Source organism: Bos taurus, chromosome 12, assembly GCF_002263795.3.
Source record: "Bos taurus isolate L1 Dominette 01449 registration number 42190680 breed Hereford chromosome 12, ARS-UCD2.0, whole genome shotgun sequence".
NCBI lineage: Eukaryota > Metazoa > Chordata > Mammalia > Artiodactyla > Bovidae > Bos > Bos taurus.
In genome coordinates this window covers 57,900,458-57,921,991 of record NC_037339.1, presented here as the reverse complement: position 1 = coordinate 57,921,991, position 21,534 = coordinate 57,900,458, and the positions used below count along the sequence as shown (strand labels likewise).

Genomic DNA, 21,534 nt, shown 5'->3' with positions numbered 1-21,534 from the left:
CGGATGAACATCACAGAGCAGCATGAGTTTAGCAGATGTAGCATGAGTTTAGTAAATTTAGCATTGAGCTGGCCTAGGATATGTGGCCTCTATGTGTCTCAGTGAGAGCATTAATTCTTAGTAAGTTGATAAGGATTCCAGGGCCCTCAAGGAGGAGAAAGGGGTCTGTGGCTCTTGAGGAGAAGAGAAGGACAAACTTTTTTTTCCCTACTTTCCTTTGTCTTGATTATATGATTATATAACAACAATGTATCCTGCTTGAGGACATGTTTCTCCTTCTTAACAAGAACCCTCTGACTAATCTTGTTGTGGGAGTGGGTCTAGTAAGACTTTTATATTGTTAGTTCTAGTCTTGTTAATTTAAGATGTTATGTTGTGGGAGTGGGTCTGGTAAAAGTATATAAGGCCTTGCTAAGACCTGCATTCTCTGTCCCCCTTCTGATATCTATGTCAGTTTTCTCTATCCTTTTTCACTGTAATAAAACTTCTGCCACACAAAAGCTCTGAGTGATCAAGCCTGGTCCCTGGTACCAAAATTAAATTTTCTTTGGATATCAAGAATTTGGCATCATTCACCATAAGGTATTACCAGGCCTCTCACCAGACAGGGTACCATTTCTAAAAAAGAGAGGCGAGGCTGGAGTTGGGGAGAAAGAGATGACTAACTATAATGTACACATTTACCAGTACGTATAAGAGAGAATAAGAAGATACGTTAACTTGATTTTTAAGACAATGTAAGAAATTAATAAACAGAAACCTCAAATTAGTAGAGCTGGGATATCAGAAGGAGGAGCGCTCACACACTGCAAAGATGGCAGAGTCCACCAGCAGAAGAGATTCCTCTTCTTCCCTGTCAAGGACTCAGCCAATAAAAAGCCATAGACTGTTTCTGACTCATTCCCTCCAACTTCCTTTCCCTTCTGTAAGAGTATTCTTCTTTCGCCATGTGGTGGATTGCACATGGCTCGCCACGGCTGTAGATCCCAAACTGCAATTCTCTGCTGATCCTGAATAAATCCATTTTGCTGGAGAAATACCTGGTGGTCTATTTGTCTTTGATCAGTATTTTGGTGGCTCATAGGGGGACCAAAGACGATTCCCAGTGGCTCCAGGGTTGGTGAGCCAATAGGTGAGGTGCCTATAACTGAGCCCATTGTGTATGTGTGTATGTGTGTGTGTGTGTTAGTCACTCAGTTGTGTCCAACTCTTTGCAACCCCATGGACTGTAGCCCACCAGGCTCCTTTGTCCACGGGATTCTCCAGGCAAGAATACTTGAATGGTTTGCCATTTCCTTCTCCAAGAAGGCTGATGTAAGTGTGTAAAATCAAGATGGTAACTGTACTTAGCAGCACAGTCGCAATAAAGCATCACTGAGATCACTGAGTGATGATCTCAGTGGTCATTGCTGAACCCATTGTACTCACTGCTTATCTCACAAAACCCTGGAGTTTGAAAGTATTTCTTTTTCTTGGATCTGAGCGAGTTTACATGTTCTTTATGTTTGAAGTGCTCCAGGTTTACTCAGAATCTTTTTAAAAGTTTCATCTTTATGCTTAAGGCCTCATTTTGTATATAAATACTGTTTTGGCACTTTGGCCTGATTGGAGATCAGATTGTTTCATTGAAGCTGGCTAGTCTTCAACCCATTCCTTCTGGAACAGGGGGTTGTTTCTCTGAAACAATGCCAATTTTTTTCAGCCTTTGGCCAATTTCTTTGGAAGGACTGTCTTCTGGAAACTGTCAAAAAAAAAAAAAAAAAAAAGCATTTGGCCTGGCTCCTCTGGGACCAAGCTGTCTTCTTAAGACTGGCTCAGATGGTTGTAAGCTGTTCAAATTAAGCCATTTGTGCAGTAAACTATTTAAATTATTTGAAAATTGTTCTTTAGAGGAAAGACCTTTAGGAAGTGGCATCTCAGGATCTAAGTGTCTTGAGGGAGCCTCACTCCCTCTGCATCCAGGGAAGCTGGCCAATTTTATGTTTAAAAACATGGTCCTTCCTCAGGTACATTTCGAAACGAATGGACCAATCTGACCAAAGGCAATTTAGAATATCAATGGCCATCATGGGGGACTTCTGAAATACCCAAACTTAATTTACTTAAAATTGTACTGGACCACAAGAGTTCAACAATTTTCAGAACTGAGTGAAATGTTTATTTTGATTAATATTTTGAAGCTTCCTAGCCTTATCAGAGGTCTAAATTGCCTATGCAAAATACTGCTTTAAAAATTAACAGGCAAACAAAGGACTAAAGAGAGATGAGATGGCTCCTAAAGCCTCAGGCTCTTCTTCCTTGGCTTCTTTGTCTCATACTCTATCACTTGTACAATCCTGTTTCTCTCAGCATCCCCTGGCCACACTCAGCCTGTAGCACATCTTCCTCCTTCCCTCTACACTGCCTATACCTTCACCACATCCACAAATTTCCCGTACAAATTCTCTTGCCAAACTTTCATTTTCTCTGAAACTCTCGCCACTCCCTTTTCCTCTGGAAGTGTCAGACTCACTCTGATTTGTCGGAACCCATCCCTTAAAATTAAGACTTCTAAGGATCCAGGTACTTAATTTTATTTATTAAATACATTTTGGCCTAAAGCTGAACTGTGAGCCATAGTCAAAGATTTTCCTAAAGTAACCAAAAATCTGCATAGATTTGCTGAGGATTTTAATATAGTCATCCAAACTTATCAACCTGGTTTCCCTGACTTATAATAGCTAAACCAAATGCTTATTGGGGAAGGCCAGGGCCAGCACTGGATGAAAACTGCTAATTGGTAAAGTCCAGAAAGGTCTTTAGAATTACAACTGGGAGGCAAGTTTACTAACTTATTATATAATCACATTCAGGCAATAGCTAGGCAATTTCACTCAGCAGTTCTTAAGGCTTTTCCAAAGTTTGTTGATTAGAATGGAACTCAAGTGTGCACACACAAATCTGATGAAGTTGTTTATAATTTTTACAATCAACTTCAGAATGTTTGAAAAGGAAATTCTAGTCTTCCTTCAGATGTTGATTCCACTTGAGTAGATTTAACTGTATATTATTAATGGGGCTGAACTGGGACCTTTCCCTTCTAGTAAAAAGGGCCAGAATAGAATGGGAAACTAGTCTGCATTTAGGTAATCAGGCAAAACAGTTCTCTTGCACTCTAGATGAGTCACTTGTGATTACAGAAAGACCATCAAACTTCTTAATCTTTAATTTTTTTCTAATTTTTTTTAAATGCATAAAGTGCCAATTTTTTTATTATTATTTTTTTTGGCTGTGCTGGGTCTTCATTGCTGCATGCAGGATTTCCCTAGTTGAGGCAAGTGGGGGCCACTCTACTTGCCGTTGATGCGCTTTTCATTGTAGTAGCTTCTCTTGTGGAGCACAGGCTCTAGGCACACAGGCTTCAGTGGTTGTGGCACAGGGTCTCAGGAGTTGTGGTTCGTTAGAATGTGGGCTCAGTAGATGTGATGCATGGGCTCTGCAGATGTGATGCACAGGCTTAGTTGCTCCATGGCATGTGGAATCTTCGTGGACCAGGGGTCTAACCTGTGTACCCTGCACTGGTAGGCAGATTCATATCCACTGCATGGAAGTCTCAAACTTCTTAATCTTAAGCCCCAGCAAATGAAGATTTTGAGACAAAACCGAATCTCATCTCATTTCTTCTAGTATTGCAAGGAACTGAAACATTAGAAAGGATATCTTAACAATTTTTAGTGCTTGAGGCACCTTCAGCTCTCTAGCTGGACTTTCCAGAGTCCTCCCTAATGATGGAGTTATAAGGAACTATAAGGAATTACCAATTCTTCCTCTTGATCAACTAGGGAAATTTTTCTCCATACTGGGGAGGAATCTCTTCTAGTCCTAATTGACACTGGAGCCACACTCTTAGTGCTCAACCCTGCTACTATGACAAAGCTCCTGCTCTGCAGTACTAAAACAGTTCCAATAGTGGGAATCTCTAATGATCTTCAAGAGGTTCCTGTCCTCCAATCTATTCCCCTTTGTTTAGGCCCTCCCGTTGAGATATGTACTCACTGTTTTTCCTTAGTTCCTCTCAGTTCAGTCGCTCAGTCGTGTCCGACTCTTTGCAACCCCATGAATTGCAGCACGCCAGGCCTCCCTGTCTATCACCAACTCCCGAAGTTCACTCAGACTCACGTCCATTGAGTCAGTGATGTCATCCAGCCATCTCATCCTCTGTCGTCCCCTTCTCCTCCTGCCCCCAATCCCTCCCAGCATCAGAGTCTTTTCCAATGAGTCAACTCTTCACATGAGGTGGCCAAAGTACTGGAGCTTCAGCTTTAGCATCATTCCTTCCAAAGAAATCCCAGGGCTGATCTCCTTCAGAGTGGACTGGTTGGATCTCCTTGCAGTCCAAGGGACTCTCAAGAGTCTTCTCCAACACCACAGTTCTAAAGCATCAATTCTTCGGTGCTCAGCCTTCTTCACAGTCCAACTCTCACATCCATACATGACCACAGGAAAAACCATAGCCTTGACTACCCGGACCTTTGTTGGCAAAGTAATGTCTCTGCTTTTGAATATGCTATCTAGGTTGGTCATAACTTTCCTTTCAAGGAGTAAGCGTCTTTTAATTTCATGGCTGCAGTCACCATCTGCAGTGATTTTGGAGCCCAGAAAAATAAAGTCTGACACTGTTTCCCCATCTATTTCCCATGAAGTGATGGGACTGGATGCCATGATTTTCATTTTCTGAATGTTGAGCTTTAAGCCAACTTTTTCACTCTCCTCTTTCACCTTCATCAAGAGGCTTTTTAGTTCCTCTTCACTTTCTGCCATAAGGGTGGTGTCATCTGCATATCTGAGGTTATTGATATTTCTCCCGGCAATCTTGATTCCAGCTTGTGTTTCTTCCAGTCTAGCATTTCTCAGGATGTACTCTGCATATAAGTTAAATAAGCAGGGTGACAATATACAGCCTTGATGTACTCCTTTTCCTATTTGGAACCAGTCTGTTGTTCCATGTCCAGTTCTAACTGTTGCTTCCTGACCTGCATACAGATTTCTCAAGAGGCAGGTCAGGTGGTCTGGTATTCCCATCTCTTGAAGAATTTCCCACAGTTTATTGTGATCCACACAGTCAAAGGCTTTGGCATAGTCAATAAAGCAGAAATAGATGTTTTTCTGGAACTCTCTTGCTTTTTCCATGATCCAGCGAATGTTGGCAATTTGATCTCTGGTTCCTCTGCCTTTTCTAAAACCAGCTTGAACCTCAGGAGGTTCTCATATTGCTGAGGACCTCAGGAGGTTTCTCAAGAGGCAGATCAAATTCTCTACTCTAACTGATATATGTCGTAGACCCTTTAGTATTCCAGTTGATGAAGATATTCAATAGCCATTTTGCCTTCACTTTGGAAGAAAATAAATTCACCTGAACAGTAATACCTCAGTGTTGTACTGATAGTCCTTATTTCTTGAATAAGAATATTTCTTGAATTAAGAATAAGAATTTTGAATTAAGAAAATAAGAAATAGTCCTTATTTCTTGAAAATCCTGAAGGTTGATCTTAATGACCTGAAGGTCCCTACAGGTTTTACTTTGTTGCAATATGTGGATGATTTACTTCTTTGCTCTCTTTCTCAAGCTTCCTCACAAGAAGACAGCATCCTGTTGCTAAAGCTTTTAGTCTTAAAGGGATGTAAGGACACCAAGAGAACTATATAATCTTTCCAAACTCAGGTTCAATATTTAGGGCATCAGATATCAGAACAAGGGCTACACCTACATCCAGACAGATTTCACGGTGTCCTAAAACCCCAAAACTAAGTGACAGCTGTGAGATTTTCTTAGGCCTGTTGGTTACTGCTGAAACTGGATTCCAAATTTCTCTCTTATGGGCAAACCTCTATATATTTACTCAACAATAATAACCCCATCCCAATTTTGTAGGAAAAAACAAGATGACAGAGACTTCAAGGCCTTAAAGGAGAGTCAGATTAATTCACTTGCCCTCTGGCATCGCAATAGTCGATTCCCTGTTTTCCTGTTTGTAAGTGAAAAGGAAAGGATTGCCTTTGGGGTACTCATCCAAAAACACAAGGACCAGTATCAACCCATAGGATATTACAGGCAGCAACTGGACTGTATGGCATGAGGGTACACCCCTTACCTTAGAGACATTACAACCATTTCCTTGTCAACTACAAATTGGCACTTAACAAGAGCATTGCCAACAACATAGCAACAGTGACATTTGCCATCTGTCTCTACGGAGACTGAACCCTATGCTGCTATAGCTGTTAACCTTCAATAACCCTTAAGGGAGTTCAAGGTGGAGTGAGGCACTCTGTACTCCAGGGAATCTGGTTGGACGGGTCTTTAGATAGTTGGATGTTTTTAGGAAGAGATTTTATGATCTCAATCCTTACATCTCCTCATATCTAGAGAAGCACTAAATCCCTTCATGGTGACATCAGATCCTCATGACAAAAAACCTTTTGAAAAATGAATGACACTTCTTATTTAAAGTGACAATAGTAAATAGTGTCCTGAGGATGCTATTATACCTCCTTTTGGTGTTTTTAAGAAAGTATCTCTATGAAATACTACTTCATCACAACAGGTTAAAATATACTCTTATATGAGCTTACATTTTAGCCAAGATCAAAATTGCGAATAGTCATACTGATAGTCAATATGCTTTTAGAGTAGCTTATGATTTTGGAATATTGTGGAAGCAATAAGTCTTTCTTATTTCCAGGGGAAATACAATTAAAAATGGCCCCAATGTTCAGGATTTATTGAATGCAATACTTTTAACAACTGCTTTAGCTACGATTAAGATTCAAGAGCATTCTAAATTTGATTCTACAAGAACTAGGGGTAATCATCTTGCTAATATTTCTGCAAGGAATGCTACTTTTAAAGGGATCAACAGTAGCAAAACCTCTGTCATGGTCCAAAGGGCTACTTCCCCAAATAATAATTTAGAAACACTGGCTAAAGAAGCCCAACGATTGGCCTCAGAAAAGGAAAACCAAGACTGGGAATTCAACAACTATTGATATGATAGAGAAAGCTCTGGTTTGGACCAAATAACAACCCAGTCTTACCAGAGACTACAATTCCCACTCTTAACCACTTGTACATGCATCAAATAATCAGTCTACTGACAAAATGGTAGCCTTCATAAAGCAATATTGGTTGGGAAACATTATCAAGGCTGCAAATATTGCCTATGTCACTTGTCCACTTGTCTGAAGTACAACCAGGGAAAACAGCTTCCAGGCATTTAAAATGCTTACTGGACCACTGAAGTTCTGGTAAATGTATTTACACAACTTCCTTTGTCTAATGGACACAAATATGTTTTAGTCACACTCTGTGTTTTCACCTTGGACTGAAGCCTTCCCTTGTAGTAGATAGACTACTGCTTCTTCTGTGGCTAAGGTCCTATTGGTAAAGATTATTCCTACTTGGGGAACTCCTCTCAAAGTCCACAGTTATCAAGGAACCCAGTTCACTGGCCAGGATGCTTCGACCAATCTGCACTGTTTGGCCAGTTTTACAACACTTTCACTGTGCCAACCATTCTAAATCCTCTGCTTTAGCCTAATGCAATAATGACATTATTAAAACTCATTTGAAATACTTTGTAGAAGCCCTCCAAATTAATCAAAATTATTGCTGTTGGCTCTTCTAAATCTTAAATCTACACTTTTTTAAACTCATAAATACTCATTCTTTGAGACAGAGGATACTCAATGTACTTGGCACCGGGTTTTTTTGACTCACACTAACAAAATGAGAGATACTCCAATACCGCAAAGACCTAATTGTTTATAAAACAAATAACCATGTTTTGGTAGAGCAATATTTTCAGAATTTATCCTCAGTAGATGAAGGTCTTAAGCTTCATACCTTACAATCTGGAGATTTTATCTATTGGAAAAAAAAAAAAAAAAACCCTCAAGAAGAACTTCTTTCAACCCTGTTGAAAAAGCCCTTATCAAGTACAGCTAACAGAACCTTGTGCCACTCAACTCTGAGAAACAGAATCTTGGATTCTCATCACACAACTAAAGAAAGCACAAGCCCTGCCTAGACCTGCATATCATCTGGTAACCGAAAAATAAATATTTCTCAAATGGAAACTAGTGACATCAGAGGAGACAGCTTTCCCAAGACTAGCTGGATGATTCTCACCTAATCACTGATAACAACATAACCATTCAGATGATTTCCAATGTCTATGATCTTGAGCATTAGTTAGAAAGTGCCTGAAAGTTTTCTTCCCTGCCCCTCCTTGTCACCTGAACATGATCTTAACAGGTTTACAATCTGTGGTCCTTCCCTTTTGAAGGAGAGAAAGGAGCTGAAACGAGAACACCTGACACTTAATTGGCAAGGTTTACCAGAGAGAACTTGATCAAAAGAAGAAAATGTAAAACATTAATAAACAGAAACTTCAATTCAACTTGGGAGACCAGAACAGGGAACCCTCAATGAACTCAAAAGTCCAACAGGGAAAAGAAACACTCTTCTTACCTGGCTGACACACAGCCAGTGAAAAGCCATGGACTCCAGGTGGCGCTAGAGGTATAAAGAATCCACGCACCAATGCAGGAGACCTAAGAGAAGGTGGTTCAATCCTTGAGCGGGAAAGATCCTCTGGAGGAAATGTCAACCTACTACAGTACTTCAGTATTCTTGCTGGAAGAATTCCATGAACAGAGGACTCTGGCGGGCTACAATCCAAGGGGTCACAAAGACTCAGATAGCATGAGCATCAGAATACACACTGTTTACTAGAACTTACAGCTTTCTCTACCTCCCAAGAAAACTGTTCTCCTTCTGTTGCCACAGGGGGCCTTGCACATGGGTCATCATGGTTATTGGCCCCAAACTACCATTCTCTGCTGATCCTGAATAAACTCATCTTCAGTGGAAAAATGTCTGGCAGTCTGTTTCAGGTCACAAATATTAATCAGATCAGATCAGTCACTCAGTCGTGTCCGACTCTTTGCAACCCCATGAATCGCAGCACGCCAGGCCTCCCTGTCCATCATCAACTCCCGGAGTTCACTCAGACTCACATGCATCGAGTCAGTGATGCCATTCAGCCATCTCATCCTCTGTCGTCCCCTTCTCCTCCTGCCCCGAATCCCTCCCAGCATCAGAGTCTTTTCCAATGAGTCAACTCTTCTCATGAGGTGACCAAAGTACTGGAGTTTCAGCTTTAGCATCATTCCTTCCAAAGAAATCCCAGGGCTGATCTCATTCAGAATGGACTGGTTGGATCTCCTTGCAGTCCAAGGGACTCTCAAGAGTCTTCTCCAACACCACACTTCAAAAGCATCAAGTCTTCGGTGCTCAGTCTTCTTCACAGTCCAACTCTTACATCCATACATGACCACAGGAAGAACTATAGCCTTAACTAGCCAGACCTTTGTTGGCAAAGTAATGTCTCTGCTTTTGAATATGCTATCTAGGTTGGTCATAACTTTCCTTCCAAGGAGTAAGCGTCTTTTAATTTCATGGCTGCAGTCACCATCTGTAGTGATTTTGGAGCCCAGAAAAATAAAGTCTGACACTGTTTCCACTGTTTCCCCATCTATTTCCCATGAAGTGATGGGACCGGATGCCATATTCTTCGTTTTCTGAATGTTGAGCTTTAAGCCAACTTTTTCACTCTCCACTTTCACTTTCATCAAGAGGCTTTTGAGTTCCTCTTCACTTTCTGCCATAAGGGTGATTTCATCTGCATATCTGAGGTTATTGATATTTCTCCCGGCAATCTTGATTCCAGCTTGTGTTTCTTCCAGTCCAGCGTTTCTCAGGATGTACTTTGCATATAAGTTAAATAAACAGGGTGACAATATACAGCCTTGAAGAACTCATTTTCCTATTTGGAACCAGTCTGTTGTTCCATATCCAGTTCTAACTGTTGCTTCCTGACATGCATACAAATTTCTCAAGAGGCAGCTTGAGAAGTCTGGTATTCCCATCTCTTGAAGAATTTCCCACAGTTTATTGTGATCCACACAGTCAAAGGCTTTGGCATAGTCAATAAAGCAGAAATAGATGCTTTTCTGGAATTCTCTTGCTTTTTCCATGATCCAGCAGATGTTGGCAATTTGATCTCTGGTTCCTCTGCCTTTTCTAAAACCAGCCTGAACCTCAGGAAGTTCACGGTTCACATATTGCTGAAGCCTGGAGAATTTTGAGCATTACTTTACTAGCGTGTGAGATGAGTGCAATTGTGTGGTAGTTTGAGCATTCTTTGGCATGGCCTTTCTTTGGGATTGTAATGAAAACTGACCTTTTCCAGTCTTGTGGCCACTGCTGAGTTTTCCAAGTTTGCTGGCATATTGAGTACAGCATCACTGCATCATCTTTCAGGATTTGGAATAGCTCAACTGGAATTCCATCACCTCCACTAGCTTTGTTCATAGTGATGCTTTCTAAGGCCCACTTTACTTCACATTCCAGGATATCTGGCTCTAGGTCAGTGATCACACCATTGTGATTATCTGGGTGGTGAAGATCTTTTTTTGTATAGTACTTCTGTGTATTCTTGCCATCTCTTCTTAATATCTTCTGCTTCTGTTAGGTCCATACCATTTCTGTCCTTTATCGAGCCCATGTTTGCATGAAATGTTCCTTTGGTATCTCTGATTTTCTTGAAGAGATCCCTAGTCTTTCCCATTCTGTTGTTTTCCTCTATTTCTTTGCATTGATCGCTAAAGAAGGCTTTCTTATTTCTTCTTGCTATTCTTTGGAACTCTGCATTCAGATGTTTATATCTTTCCTTTTCTCCTTTGCTTTTCACTTCTCTTCTTTTCACAGCTATTTGTAAGGCCTCCTCAGGCAGCTATTTTGCTTTTTTGCATTTCTTTTCCATGGGGATGGTCTTGATCCCTGTCTCCTGTACAATGTCACGAACCTCAATCCATAGTTCATCAGGCACTCTATCTATCAGATCTAGCCCCTTAAATCTATTTCTCACTTCCACTGTATAATCATAAGGGATTTGATTTAGGTCATACCTGAATGGTCTAGTGGTTTTCCCTACTTTCTTCAATTTAAATCTGAATTTGGCAATAAGGGGTTCATGATCTGAGCCACAGTCAGCTCCTGGTCTTGTTTTTGCTGTTGTTTGCTGTTTGCTTGTTGTTGACCATCTGGTGATGTCCATGTATAGAGTCTTCTCTTGTGTTGTTGGAAGAGGGTGTTTGCTGTGACCAGTGCATTCTCTTGGCAAAACTCTATTATTTTTTGCCCTGCTTCATTCCATATTCCAAGGCCAAATTTGCCTGTTACTCCAGGTGTTTCTTGACTTCCTACTTTTGCATTCCAGTCCCCTATAAGGAAAGGGCATCTTTTGTGGGTGTTATTTCTAAAAGGTCTTGTAGGTCTTCATAGAACCGTTCAACTTCAGCTTCTTCAGCGTTACTGGTTGGGGCATAGACTTGGATTACTGTGATATTGAATGTTTTGCCTTGGAAACGAATAGAGATCATTCTATGGTTTTTGAGATTGCATCCAAATACTGCATTTAGGACTCTTTTGTTTACCAAGATGGCCACTCCATTTCTTCTGAGGGATTCCTGCCTACAGTAGTAGATATAATGGTCATCTGAATTAAATTCACCCATTCCAGTCCATTTCAGTTCACTGATTCCTAGAATGTCGACATTCACTCTTGCCATCTCTTGTTTGACCCCTTCCAATTTGCCTTGATTCATGGACCTGACATTCCAGGTTCCTATGCAATATTGCTCTTTACAGCATCGGACCTTGCTTCTATCACCAGTCACATCCACAGCTGGGTGTTCTTTTTGCTTTGGTTTCATCCCTTCATTCTTTCTGGAGTTATTTCTCCACTGATCTCCAGTAGCATATTGGGTACCTACTGACCTGGGGAGTTTCTCTTTCAGTATTCTATCATTTTGCCTTTTCATACTGTTCATGGGGTTCTCAAGGCAAGAATACTGAAGTGGTTTACCATTCCCTCATCCAGCGGACCACATTCTTTCAGATCTCTCCACCATGACCCCCCATCTTGGGTTGCCCCACGGGCATGGCTTAGTTTCACTGAGTTAGACAAGGCTGTGGTCCTAGTGTGATTAGATTGACTAGTTTTCTGTGAGTATGGTTTCAGTGTGTTTGCTCTCTGATGCCCTCTTGCAATACCTACTGTTTTACTTGGGTTTCTCTTACCTTGGGTGTGGGGTATCTCTTCACGGCTGTGCCAGCAAAGTGCAGCCATTGCTCCTTACCTTGGATGAGGGGTATCTCCTCACTGCCGCCATTCCTGACTTTCAACGTGGGATAGCTCCTCTAGGCCCTCCTGCGCCCACGCAGCCACGGCTCCTTGGACGTGGGGTAGTTACCTGCAAATTAAGATTGTTCAATGCCCAATTAATTAGAAGACAACTGCTACTCCAAGACCAAAATCAGATATGAAAATATAATTTGGGGTGAGAATAATTCTGCTTCATAGGAGAAGGTCAAAATATTGATAACTCTGCTTAAAATCCTGTAAACATTCAGATACTTTCTCTTAGCTATGTGCACTGAACCTTCAGAGTTTTTCCAATCTGAACTCATTATCTACAGTGCTCTGAAATGCACATTCAAAATACCTTATTTCATGGTTAGTAGTTTTTTATTTTCTTCCTTCTGTAAGAACATATTTTCAACGATTCTCTGCAACAAAAATGTGTACTACTGTCTTTAGAAAATAGATTCATCAGTAATTTGAACTGACTCTAGTCCTAAATATTACACATTAAACAGACACATCTGCTTCCTTATGAAGGCCCACACATCAAGGTTAGAAAATATCATCTCTCTCCTGGGAGTATTCCAGTGGCTACATGATGATAACTGACACAAGAACGTTTTGAATACAAGAGAACACATGTAGGAAATCCACTTCAGGAAGCAGTAAACAGAGTGCAAATCACAGACTCTGGTGATCTCTGTATCCTCCATCATTTTACATTCCTAAACCTGATTCCATTTTATATTCTTAATCCCGTGCTCCCTTTTAAACTATAAATTAATAGATCATCAAAGCAGTTAGTATGATCATAAAGTAAAAGTATTTCAGGTAATTTTTTTTTAAATTCTTTGTTTTTAAATGCAATCTTAGCCACTCAGAGGAAACTTGTCAGATACAAATATAGATTATATGTTATAATCACATTATATGCTTTTATTTATTGGTTATAATTTGTTATTTAGGTCATTCTAATAGATAGATAGATAGGACTCCTGATTCAAGTTAAGTGTGTTAAGTGCAAGACTGTAAGCACATCACACAATATATTGACCAAATCAGGAGTAAAGAGTGAGTGGTCAGGTCTGGAAGAGAGCAAGATCAAAACAAGTGCATACTCTGCTCTTGTTACTCTCTAATTACTATTTCCTTAAAAAACTACTCAAATAGTGGTCTATTTATGTTTATTTTTTTTTCTTGGATTATTTATTGAAATGATAGAGTTTATTTTTTTTTCAATTTTATTTAACTTTACAATATTGTATTGGTTTTGCCATATATCAAAATGAATCTGCCACAGGTATACATGTATTCCCCATCCTGAACCCTCCTCCCTCCTCCCTCCCCATACCATCCCTCTGGGTCATCCCAGTGCACCAGCCCCAAGCATCCAGTATCGTGCATCGAACCTGGACTGGTGACTCATTTCATATATGATATTATACATATCAAACAGCATCAAGCAAATAGTCACTGGTTCAGCTTCAATCTGCCTGCCAATAAGGCATCTGTGATGATTATCATGCATTCATTTACCATGGTAAATATTAAATAAGTCCCTATTATGTTTCAAGCATTGTTGTAAATTCTGGTGTTCAGCAGTGAGCAATGCAGAGTATAGTATACATTAAACCAGTAAACATATAATGCATATTATTTCATATACTGATGTGCTATGTAGAAAATAACCAGAGTGAAGAAAACAGAGTAAATGGAATGGGATGAGATTGTTTTGGAAGAGGATTTAAAGAAATGTGTCAAGAAAGAGATATTTGAACGCAGACCAGCTGGATGAGAAGTGACCCTTATCAGCACACAGGGAGGGAATGCCGAGAAGAAAGCAATCAGCAAGCTTAGAGATACTGAGGCAGAAAGAGATCAGAATAGTTGGAGGAAAGAAAGAAAGAAAGAGAATGTGGCTGAACTGCAGGTAACAAGGAGGAGAATGGTACCTGTTGATATTGTAAAAGTAGACAGCTTATAGACCACCAAAAATAAATAAGTTGATAAATAAATAAATGAACAAACTGAGGACTTTGGCTTTATGTAGATATGATTTAAAGCTCTGAGAGATTTTTTAAATGGAAGATACATGATTTGAATTGCCCTAGGGGAAGGGGCAGGAACAAACACACTGCTTGACTGGCAATAGTGTCTGCAGACTGACCAGCTAGGATGTAACATTAATAACACAGATGAAGGATTATGATTCCTGGAAATGAGTGTTTGTTGTGGATAACAAATGTCTGGCCTCTAGATGTCCTGTGGTCATAGATAATTAGTACACAGATATGGGAGACAATGAGGAAAAGGAGAGCCTTGGATTACTCTGAAATTGTGTCCTCAGAGAGTAGGTAATTGGTGTTTGTATGGGTAGTTATTCATCTGGATGTCAAGCGGGTATCTGGGCAAGCCCATTTGCATTTGTCCTCGGTCACAAGCCATTCTCAATATGTCTATTCTCTGCACTGAGCCAAGAGAGCCAGCACAGGAGGGAAGCTGACCTTTGAGGACAGCCTCCTTTGGGCTCACTTGCCAGCGCTATTCTCACTGAGTTCAGTCAACTGGAGGAGGATTTAAATGATCTCTCACATGCTACTGATTTATAAACATGCGTTTTTCTAAGGCAAGAAGTTATTCTTTATTTTGTAGCTCTATATGCAACTTTTCTAGCCAATAAATATCTAAACTCAAAATTTTCTGTAGGAGATAGGAAGAATAAAAGAAAAGCAGGCCCCAAGGGCCGCAAGAAAAATTTATAATTATTGATAAACTGGATGCTATAAGGCATGAGACTCTTGGAACAAGTCCAGAGGGAACAGTTCATAATCTTGAAAACAAGATATGATCCTGTTTCTCAACTGGCATCTCAGAGTCACATGTGTTACATATCTAGTGGAAAATCTATAGATAAGAATATTAGTCTTAGTTACTGATTTGTTATTGATTACTGTTTCCTAATTACTCAATGGTTAATGATCGTTTTGTTCTTTGGCCCTGAAGGGCACATGAGTTATAGTTTAACTCCCCGCATATTCTCTCATTCACGGCTGAAAGTATAATAAAGCTGCTTGGATTCAGTTTCGGCACCTTCACCTTGGCAGTCTTGGTCCCCTGATCCTTGCTTTTCTCTGAATTCTTAGTCTCGTTTCTCATTCTCTTGGCGTATCGTGCTTTCAGAAACCCTGCTTGTTGAGCTAGTCTCGACATTTTCCAAACTAAACATTCTCTGGAAACATGCTTGTCTTTCTGTTTCTTTCTTAATTGACACAATTCTGTTGATTCCCAAACCACAAACCTATGACTGCTTCTGATTTTCTAATGGCTAGCATATATTATTAAAGTCATATGAACCAAAACTGAAAATATTTTTTTACTATAATTGCCTTTAATTTTTTTCATTTGCTGTCTTTTGTAGATGTGTCATCTCTTTCTTTGGACTATTCCTCTATCCTTCTGTGCTCAAATTTGTTCTCCAAATTACTAACTGAATGATGCTACTAACTTAACTCTTTTGATGTGTGTCATCTATAAAAATTTTAACACCTTCTCAATAGTTTAGGATAAAGCCTGTCTTTTATCTGCACACACAAATTTTTTTTTTTTTGGTTTTGCTAACATGTCATGTGCAACCATCATCATACAGATACTCACATCCTTAGTGTATGCATGCACACACACACACACACACACACACACTCCACATCTGGATCAAGTGAAATTAGCTATATTCAATTATAGGCACACACTGCTGCTGCTGCTGCTGCTGCTACTAAGTTGCTTCAGTCGTGTCCGACTCTGTACAACCCCATAGACGTCAGCCCACCAAGCTTCCCCATCCCTGAGATTCTCCAGGCAAGAACACTGGAGTGGGTTGCCATTTCCTTCTCCAATGATAGGCACACACTAGCTATATTCAATTATAGGCCTAGTTTGCATCTAAATCTTGCTTTGATAACCCACTCTCTCTTGCATAGCACACCTTTTGAATCCACTTCCACAACTATATATGTAATATGGTCAATACTTGCTTCATATGAAATGATCTTTGTCCCAGTTAGAAATATTTCATGTACTCTTGATGTTCACAAAAGAACCCACACCTCTATATTTATACCTCCAGCACTATCTTAAAAATACTACTTTTATTTCTATCTGTTCTAATTAAGCAGAAAATAATAGTATATTCCTAATACTTTGATTGTTAAAGCTTAGGTTCATTACCTCAGCCAATAAGATGTTCCATTCTGAAACTGAGAAATTTGAGGGAATAAAGAATGGATAGTTAAAAGAAATTATTCAAGGGTTTTGTTGTTACAGGCTCCCCAGAAACAGCAGTACTGACACTGTAACAGCACTGATGCATAGAGCATTAGTCTCAGCTCCTGGGTGTAGTGATAACCTCAGGTGCAATGATAACCTCACTCCTCAAACCAAAAGTTTTTCAGTTACTTCAATATTGGCTATTTTATGCACCTTCAAATACTTCATTGTTGTTCAGTGCTAAGTTGTGTCCAATTCTCTGCCACCCCACTGACTGCCAACACGCTAGCTTCCTCTTCTTCCACTATCTCCTAGAGTTTTCTCAAATTCATGCCCAATGAGTCAGTGATGCTATCTAACCATTTCATTCTCTGTTGCCCTCTTCTCCTTTTGCCTTCAATCTTGCCCAGCATCAGGGTCTTTTCCAATGAGTTGGCTCTTTGCATCAGATGGTCAAAGTATTGGAGCTTCAGGTTCAGCATCTGTTCTTTCAGTGAATATTCAGGGTTGATGTCCTTTAAGACTGACTGGTTTGATATCCTTGCAGTCCAAAGGACTCTAAAGAGTCTTCTTCAGCACCACAATTAGAAAGTATCAATTCTACAGTGTTCAGCCTTCTTTATGGTCCAACTCTCACATCTGTACATGACTACTGGAAAAAACATAGCTCTGACTATTATAGACTTCTGTTGGCAAAGGGATATCTCTGCTTTTTAATATGCTGTCTAGGTTTATCTTTAGAGCAACTAAAGAACCTAGATAGCATATTCAAAAGCAGAGACATTACTTTGCCAACAAAGGTCCTTCTAGTCAAGGCTATGGTTTTTCCAGTTGTTATGTATGGATGTGAGAGTTGGACTGTGAAGAAGGCTGAGCGCCGAAGAATTGATGCTTTTGAACTGTGGTGTTGGGGAAGACTCTTGAGAGTCCCTGGGACTGCAAGGAGATCCAACCAGTCCATTCTGAAGGAGATCAGCCCTGGGATTTCTTTGGAAGGAATGATGCTAAAGCTGAAACTCCAGTACTTTGGCCACCTCACGAGAAGAGTTGACTCACTGGAAAATACTCTGATGCTGGGAGGGATTGGGGGCAGGAAGAGAAGGGGACGACAGAGGATGAGATGGCTAGATGGCATCACTGACTTGATGGACGTGAGTCTGAGTGAACTCCAGGAGTTGGTGATGGACAGGGAGGCCTGGCGTGCTGCAATTCATGGGTCGCAAAGAGTCGGACACGACTGAGCAACTGAACTGAACTGAACTGAACTGAAAGAACCTCTTGGTGATGGTGAAGGAGGAGAGTGAAAGAGCTGGCCTAAGATTAAATATTAAAAAAATTAGACATTTCTCCAAAGAAGACATACAGATGGCTAACAAACACATGAAAAGATGCTCAACATCACTCATTATCAGAGAAATGCAAATCAAAACCACTATGAGGTACCATTTCACACCAATCAGAATGGCTGCGATCCAAAAGTCTACAAATAATAAATGCTGGAGAGGGTGTGGAGAAAAGGGAACCCTCTTACACTGTTGGTGGGAATGCAAACTAGTACAGCCACTATGGAGAACAGTGTGGATTCCTTAAAAAACTGGAAATAGAACTGCCTTATGACCCAGCAATCCCACTGCTGGGCATACACACTGAGGAAACCAGAATTGAAAGAGACGCGTGTACCCCGATGTTCATCACAGCACTGTTTATAATAGCCAGGACATGGAAGCAACCTAGATGTCCATCAGCAGATGAATGGATAAGCAAGCTGTGGTACATATACACAATGGAGTATTACTCAGCCATTAAAAAGAATACATTTGATCAGTTCTAATGAGGTGGATGAAACTGGAGCCTATTATACAGAGTGAAGTAAGCCAGAAGGAAAAACACCAATACAGTATACTAACGCATATATATGGAATTTAGAAAGATGGTAACGATAACCCTGTATACGAGACAGCAAAAGAGACACAGATGTATAGAACAGTCTTATGGACTCTGTGGGAGAGGGAGAGGGTGGGAAGATTTGGGAGAATGGCATTGAAACATGTGAAACGTCATGTATGAAACGAGATGCCAGTCCAGGTTCAATGCACGATGCTGGATGCTTGGGGCTGGTGCACTGGGACGACCCAGAGGGATGGTGTGGGGAGGGAGGAGGGAGGAGGGTTCAGGATGGGGAACACATGTATACTAATTAAATAATTTTCTATTAAAGAAAAAAAGAAAAAAATAATAATATAAATCCCAACAAAAAAAGAAAGATAGGATTAACAGAAGCTCTTCTAGGTACTCTTTTTGGACTTCCTATAAAACAATTCTATAAATATAAAAAAAAAAAAAATTAAGATCATGCACCTAGCCCCATTACTGCATGGCAAATAGAAGGAGAAAAGGTGGGAGTAGTGACAGATTTTCTCTTCTTGGGCTCCAAAAACATCACTGCGCACTATGACTGCAGCCATGATATCAGGAGACCACTGCTTCTCAGCAAATAAGTGATGACAAACCTAGGCTGTGTATTGAAAAGCAGAGACACTACACTACTGACAAAGGTCCATATAGTCAAGGCTATGGTCTTCCCAGTGGTTATGTATGGTTGTGAGAACTAGACCATAAAGAAGACAGAACCCAAAAGAATTGATGCTTTCGAACTATGGTGCTGGAGAAGACTCCTTAAAGTCCTTTGACCAGCAAGATCAAACCAGTCAATCTTAAGGGAGATCAACCCTGAATTTTCACTGGAAATATTGATGCTGAAGCTGAAGCTCCAGTATTTTGGTTGTTTAATGCGAACAGATGACTCACTGGAAAATCCCGTGATGCTGGGAAAGATTGAGGGCAGGAGAAGAGGGCGTCAGAGGATTAGAGGGCTGCATGGTATCACCAATGCAATGAGGTTGGATGGTATCACCAATGCAATGAAAAAGAACTTAGGCAAACTCTGGGAGATGGTGAGAGACAGGGAGGCCTGGCGTGTTGCAGTCCATTGGGTCATAAAGAGTCAGACATGACTGGGTGACTGAACAAAAACAACTAGGTTTGCCATAGCTTTTTTCCCAATGAGCAAGTGTTTTTTAATTTCATGGCTGAAATCATTGTCTGCAGTGATTTTGGAGCCCAAGAAAATAAAGTCTGTCACTGTTTCTACCTTTTGCCCTATCTGAGGTTGTTGATATTTCTACCAGCAATCTTGACTTCAACTTGTGATTCACTCAGCCTGGCATTCTTCATGATATACTTTGTATATAGGTTAAATAAGCAGGATGACACTATACAGCCCTGACATACTCCTTGCAAAATTTGGAACCAGTCAGCGGTTCCATGTCCAGTTCTAATTGCTGCTTATTGATCTGCATACATTTTTCTCAGAGGAGAGGTAAGGTGGTCTAGTAGTCTCTTAAAGAATTTTCTGATAATCTCTTTAAGAATTCTATTTAAGAAATTTCCAGGTTTTTTTTTTTCTGATACTGTCGAAAGGTTTAGTGTAGTCAATGAAGCAATATATATATATATATATATTTTTTTTTTACAATTATCTTGCTTTTTCTATGATCCAAGGGATATTGGCAATTTGGTCTCTGGTTCCTCTGCCTTTTCTAAATCCAGCTTGTAAATCTGGAAGTTCTCAGTTTACATATACTGTTGAAGCTTAGCTTGAAGGATTTTGAGCATTACCTTGATAGCATCTGAAATGAGTGCAATTGTATGGTATTTTGAAGATTCTTTGGCATTGCCTTTCTTTGGGACTGGAGTGAAAACTGACCTTTTCCAGTCCTGTGGCCATAGCTGAGTTTTCCAAATTTGCTGACCTATGGAGTGCAGCACTTTAATGTCATCAAGTTTTAGGATTTTAAATAGCTCAGCTGGAATTCCATCAACTCCATGAACTCCATTTGCAGTAATGCTTCCTAAGGCACACTTGACTGCACACTCCAATATATCAGGCTTTAGGTGAGTGACCACATCATCCTGGTTATCTGAGTTATTAAGACCTTTCTTCTAGAGTTCTTCTGTGTAGTATTCTTGGCACCTCTTCTTAGTGTATTCTGCTTCTGTTAGATCCTTGCCATTTCTGTCCTTTATGGTGCCAATCCTTGCATGACATATTCCCTTGATATCTCCAATTTTCTTGAAGAGACTTCTAGTCTTTGTTATTGTATTGTTTTCCTCTATTTCTTTGCAATGTTAATTGAAGAAGTCCTTCTTATCTGACCATGCTATTCTCTGGAACTCTGCATTCAGTTGGGTATACCCTTTCCTTTCTCCTTTGTCTCTGGTTTCTCTTCATTCCTCAGCTACTTCTATTGTCCTAAGACAATAACTTTGCCTTTTGCATGTCTTCTTCTTTGGGATGGTTTTGGTCACTATCTCCTGTACAGTGTTATAAAACTTCATCCATAGTTTTTTAGGCACTCTATTTACTAGATCTAATCCCTCGAAACTATTTGTCACCTCTACTGTATAAACCTAAGAGATTTGCATTTAGGTCATACCTGAATGGCCAAGCAGTTTTCCCCATGTTCTTCAGTTGAAGCAATGAAGAGCTCATGATCTAAGCCACATTCAGCTCTGTGTCTTGTTACTTCTGACCATACAGAGCTTCTCCATCTTTGGCTGCAAAGAATACAATCAATCTAACTTTGGTATTCACCATTTAATGATATTCATGTGTAGAGATGTCTCTCATATTGTGGGAAAAGGGTGTTTGTTATGACCAGTGTGTTCTCTTGACAAAACTCTGTTAACCTTTACCCTGCTTCATTTTGTACAATAAGGCCAAACTTGTCTGTTACTTCAGGTATCTTTTGACTTCCTGCTTTTGCATTCCAATCCCCTATAATGAAAATGACATTTTTTTTTCTTTTTTTTTTTTTGGTGTTAGTTCTAGAAGGTCTTGTAGGTCTTCATAGAACCATTCAACTTCAGCTTCTTTGGCATCAGAGGTTGGGGCTCTGGATTAGACTTGGATTACTGTGATGCTGAATGGTTTGCCTTGAAACAAACTTAAATCATTCTGTCA

At 40.1% G+C, this 21,534-nt stretch overlaps 1 long non-coding RNA gene across 1 annotated transcript in view; it reads right to left on the bottom strand.

Annotated features, from left to right (window-relative positions):
* Positions 1–319: 319 nt before the first annotated feature.
* LOC132346721 (uncharacterized) overlaps positions 320–21,534 on the bottom strand; it is an 83,271-nt gene continuing 62,056 nt past the window's right edge. Inside the window, exons 2-3 of the long non-coding RNA XR_009496635.1 lie at positions 12,244–12,357; positions 320–1,741 (exon numbers count right to left, since the gene is read on the bottom strand). This is a non-coding gene — a long non-coding RNA (uncharacterized lncRNA). The remainder of the gene's footprint in view (positions 1,742–12,243; positions 12,358–21,534) is intronic.